Source organism: Adiantum capillus-veneris, chromosome 19 (assembly GCF_014529385.1).
Source record: "Adiantum capillus-veneris isolate H3 chromosome 19, ASM1452938v2, whole genome shotgun sequence".
Classification (NCBI taxonomy): Eukaryota; Viridiplantae; Streptophyta; class Polypodiopsida; order Polypodiales; family Pteridaceae; genus Adiantum; species Adiantum capillus-veneris.
This window is the reverse complement of record NC_140949.1, coordinates 97,984,577-97,990,126: the sequence shown is the minus strand read 5'-3', so window position 1 is coordinate 97,990,126 and position 5,550 is coordinate 97,984,577. Positions and strand designations below refer to the sequence as shown.

The 5,550-nt window shown below is 41.3% G+C and overlaps 1 pseudogene; it reads right to left on the bottom strand.

Moving 5' to 3' along the window:
• Positions 1 to 318: 318 nt before the first annotated feature.
• Positions 319 to 4,236, bottom strand: LOC147434526 (uncharacterized; annotated as a pseudogene).
• Positions 4,237 to 5,550: the final 1,314 nt, after the last annotated feature.

Here is a 5,550-nt window from a genome sequence, read left to right as displayed (position 1 = left end):
TCTTTTCCCTCTTTGATTGGACTTCCCGTATTGCTTGCATTATCTTTGTTTATCGTAGAGTTCACAAAAGCTCTTTCCTTTGTGGCTAGCACCACCATGTTGAGTATGTCTAAAGTATGCATTGCGTTCCATATAATGCGACTTCTCCATACCTTGTGTGCTCCATATGCTTGGATCGCCGTACTTTTGTATAAAGAATGGTACATGGTTATAGATTATGTGCTGCCATAGAACAATAACAATTCTTATACACACATTTTGTATACCATGATGAATGCCAAGTTTGGTAGTGTACCATGTAGTGTGTCATGTTGTTGTCTATCCAAGCTGCTTCGAAGTGTTTTTTGAATCGGCAGTTGTCCATGACTCCTTGTCACTCATTTCAAAGATATTGTCCACTGCATGCCACACCTCCTCTTTTGCATTTCTAGATTTAGCCTCATGGTCCTTAATTGTATTGTGAAGTTTCCTCCATTGCTCATACTCTATCCTGCTTATGTGATTGGTTCTTTTCTTATTGATTGTTTTGCTGATTGGGCATGACAAAAAACGCCTTGCCTTCACACCACCTACTTTAACTTCTCTTGGTAGATCCTTCTCATTGGTTGAGAGATTTTGGTCCTGCTGAATTTAAACATTTCCTCCATGAAGCTGCATGTTTGACAACATCCTCTCAATAGCTGCAATCCCATCACTACATTCTATCTTGTCTTTTATCTTCCATACAAAACCCACCTAGAGGTTGATCAAATTTACCTATGACTCGACTACAAAGCATGGAAAGTGCAAATGTGAACATTAGTCAGTGGTATAGCAAAAATAGGTTGGAAGCTCTTATCCAGCAAATGCGAGTTTGGCTCTTGGTCCACCACTTGCGGTCAAGGGTTTTGGATGGTTCCATGCAGTACAAGCATGGTAAGGTCATGGCTCCTTTGTTGCAATTGTACAAACACTTTAGTGTCTTCAAGTCAGATGCCAAGTGCCAGACAACCTAGAAGGTGTCTCTATCTCCAACATCAAGAGTTATTTGCCCATCCGTCTGCCCACTTATAATATCAAGAATGGGAGTTTACTAAAATATCCAATGCAAGATATCATGGTCTTCTTTTAAAACCTGCACCAAAACAAGACTAATAAGATTGATAATAGATGATATTATTGTAACAGGATGCACATATGACATACAAGAGATAAAAGGACATACGAGAAAGCACCCAAGCCACCAACGATTCATCTCAGACTATACAAAAAAATAAAGAGGATCATCCTTCGACATGTTAGCCATTGCTCTGTCCATTAAAGTTATGGCTACCCTTTCCATCTTCTTCTCATTGAGGATCTCACACTCATCCATCTTTAAAACAAAGTTCAAAACACCCTTTGTTTTAGCATGGGTGATATTGTAGAACTCCGCCATCCGTCTCTCTGTAACAGGCTCCAAGTCCATGAAGATGTTGTTATGTTCATCATACTTGACAGTACATTGTTTCCTTTTGTATTTGTTTGTAATGTGGTATGGGGATCCCACATAGTCATTTTGCTTCTTGTTAAGTCTATGTCAAAGCCTCCAAACATCTGTAGTAGCTGGCAATAGTTTTGGAGTGATACCTTTAGCCTTGAGTGTAGTCCTCACTGTCTTCTACGAGAAGGCATATCCTTTACGGCTAATGCCACACTCATCCATAGCACTCTGTACATTCTCAATGGATATGGTGTTCTAGCTAATAAGTTGATCCACCACATCTCTCTGCACAACCTTGAACTTCTTCTCCTGTAGTAGTTCTTTTGCAACCTTCGACCTAACCAAAGGTTTTATCTGCTTTGATGGGTTACTGTTTGGGTTGATGTTCTCCTTATCATGTTTCAATACAACCCTACACCAAGACCCCAAATTACAAAGAATCAAGATTGCTAAAGGTACTTAAGGAGAATGGGACAATGGGACAAGGTACTTAAGTACAAAAAAGCTTACTATATTGCTTTGATTCTTTTCTTGATGCCTCTTGAACCAACCTTAACATCCTCTACGTTCCGCAACGTTTGCTTCCTTTGACGAGGTCCAAGAGTTGTTTCCTTTTTTCTATATTGTTTCACTTGCTATTGTAGCCCCTTAATCTCCTGTTCTTGTTGCTTAATCTTGGCTTCTTGCTCGTTGCATAGGTCTATTAGGCGAGGGATTTGGGTGTTTTGTGCATTCACTATTCCTATAGCAGCTGTGGGGGGTGCTGAAATTGATTTGCAGTAGCCCAACAAACCTGCATGGCCATCTCCAAAAAATTTAGAAGAGAAATTGGGCTTGAGAATGGTGGATGACTGCAGGTTTGAGGATCCTGAGGGTAGATGGATCCATCACACCATATGTCTACATTCTTTTCTCCACAACATCTAAGGGCATTCCTTTGAGTTGTTGATATAAGGTGACCACCACATTGTTTTTGTGTTGGAGCATAATAGGCTTCAAGGTCAATGTGAAGATGATGCTTGGCGTTGCTCACAGACACGTGGGAGTTTGGCATTGCGTATAGAGAACAAGTTGTATAGCTTGCAATGAGAAAAGCTTAAGGTGTATGCTTCCAAGTGTAGCCTAAGGTCATGACACCTACTTAAGCCAGAGTAATAAAACAAAACTCGAGGTGGTGAAGCATAGAAGGTACTAGAGGTCTAAAAACGTGAGAGCATCTAGATTGGCAACAAGTAACAACACCATAATTGCATTGCATTCCTAGCATACTACAACGACAATCATGCAACAGCACAAAAAATGTGGAAGGCCAAAAGAAAAAGAAGAAGTACACCTGGGAGTCCGATGGATCGCGCACATAGCTGCATCCGAAAACCATCTGTCCTCCATCATCACTGCAAAATGTGTCACCAAAGCACTACCCACCTCCAAGAGGCACATCAGTGGATGCATCTAGACACTAGTCACAAAAATAGAACGAAACTTACACATGACATAGGTTGTTGTTTCAGGGCACATGATGTGACACATGGGAGGTCAGGTCAGTGATTTAGACTGGTAGGGTGCACTCTGATTGAAGAAGTACTCTTACTCTTTTACTGTTTTGTTTTTTGTTTTGTTTCAACTCAAATGGAGGATTTAGTATACGCTATACAGATACAATCCCGCGAACCAGAAAGTTCAAAGGTCAGGGAAGGAAGATGTAGAGAGTAGCAATCGAATGACAAAGAAGCATTCCCCCCTTTCGTGGGTAGGTCATACCTTTTGAAAAGATGTCTCACTCGTTGAAACCAATTGGGCCAATTGGGAACAAGTGGTGAATGGGGCAACAATGTTGGAATTACGCTAGGTGAAACATCAAGTTGCAACGGTGGTAAGGTACTCTTTCAAGAACAAATATGAGATGGTGAATCAAATAGTGGGAAATGTACAGTGGGCGACGTAGGTGGCACTAAGTTTTCTGAAGAATGTACAATGGTCAAAAGTGATGGTGTAGAAGCTTCGACATCAAATGATGAACTTAATGAAGAACTCGAAGCTTTGGATGATTCCCCTCTTTCGGAGCACGAGAGATATGAGGAAGGGCTGGCAAGTATCGAGATAGACTCCAAGTCTAATGTATCATTTTCAAAAAAATTCTCCTTAGCCCGATCATCCACAAGAATTAGTAGTGTAGGAGTGGATGGCCGATCTCTCACAGATGATGGTGAATGATTTAAGCAAGGTTTAGGAACCCAAATTTGACAATTTCCATCATAGTAGCCCTGGGCTTCTAACAACACTTTAGGTATCCAACACAAGCTAATGCGAAGATTGCAATTGTGGTTGCGCTTGCTATGAGTTTTCCTCCTTGAACTAGGTGGAGAAGGAATCAGAGGAACCTTGGGAACCCATTCATACGTAACTGGTTGCACAATAGGAGCAACCCTTGGGGAAACACTAGTGGTGTCATTTGTAGAGGTTGAATGTGTAGAACCAGCAATATCAATGGAGTTTGATTTAAGCACTTGTGGTTGTGGAGTGTCAACCGTTTGTAGAGGCACAATAATTGATAGCTCGGGCTTTGTCTCTAGAGCAGGAAGGCTCAGAGTTGGCTTTTTCTTTGTGATACATCGAGTCTCCCAATCAATGATACACTTGGTGGCTGACATCCACACGCACCCTAGGCTAATGCTCCCTTCCATAGTACCAACAGGCATGACCAAAAAGTCGTGCACCATTACCCCATTCTCATAAGCGACAGGCATATTCAAGATGCCCAACACTTTAGTCATTTTTTTAGTGATACCCTTGACTGATAAGGTCGGCTTTCCTAATTGACACCACACACCATACGATAATAGAAGGCATTAATGCAGGAGGTTGGTTCATCCAGGCAGTAGTGGGCGGTCGATTTTCCAACATGCGTTTAAGAACTAGGCAATCCTTATATTGATGCCCATACTTACCACATGTATTGCAATACCCCTTAAACTTTGCTCTAAATGTCAGACACTCACTGGAACTATGTGGGATTTACATTCAAGGTCCACCACTTGTCCAACCTATTATCCCTAGTTGCATGAGTGGCTTGATCTCAAGATTCACCACTTGTCCACTCTATGTCATTATATTAATAAGAATTGGGTGTTAAGGTCCACCACTTGTCCAACCTGTAAGGTTATATCTTAAATGGTGTTCTTTTTCACCACTTGGAATACCCGTGATATGCTTTACATGGGGGTTTCATTCCAAGGTCCACCACTTGTCCAAGCTAACTCTTTTGAAACATAGAGAGAAGCAAAGGTCCACCACTTGTCCAAGCTAGGCTCAAATACGCCTCAATTTTAGCACATGCACTGGTAGATTCCGGAGCACATTTGAACACTATCAGTTGGAATGTTTATCAAAAAATACCCGGATTAACTCTACAACCTAGGGAAAGAACATTTATAGGCTTCAATGGCACTGTCAGTATAGCTTCAAGCTATGTAGAACTAATGGATTATGTCAAGGGATTGCCTTGTCCACACAATTTTTTTGTATTACCACCAAATTCTCCTGACAACCAAATCATTTTGGGTACACCATGGCAACGTAAGTATAAAGCTTACTTACATTGGGCAGAAAATCATGTCATTTTTACATCTGGAAAGCAGGTGCGAGCTATTGATTTTTCTTCCCTAGGGGACACATTATATATGTTACCAACAGATAATCAACATCAACCTGATGACTCCATCAACCATCTAGCTGAGCAATTACCACATGATAATTCAGTTGTGGTGATCGAGCTCCCTTCAGTACAAGTCCTCGGGACAAATATACCAATTTCTTGCCCAAAATTCAGTAAAACGTCACCTGATGAATCTACAAGTTCAACAACCCACAAGGTTCTATCGTAGCCCAACAAACAAAAAATCTGGCAACCAAAGAATATCACAACGCCAACAACTCCTCTCATGGAGCCACTTAAAGCAGATACCAAGTCTGTCAAAGCCACTTCATCAAGGGAATTCTTTCAAAACCAAACCAGGAACACAACACCTAGAACGCCACCACGGGGTGCCAAGTCTAAACACAGACGCCATATTTGGGTTCCCAACAAC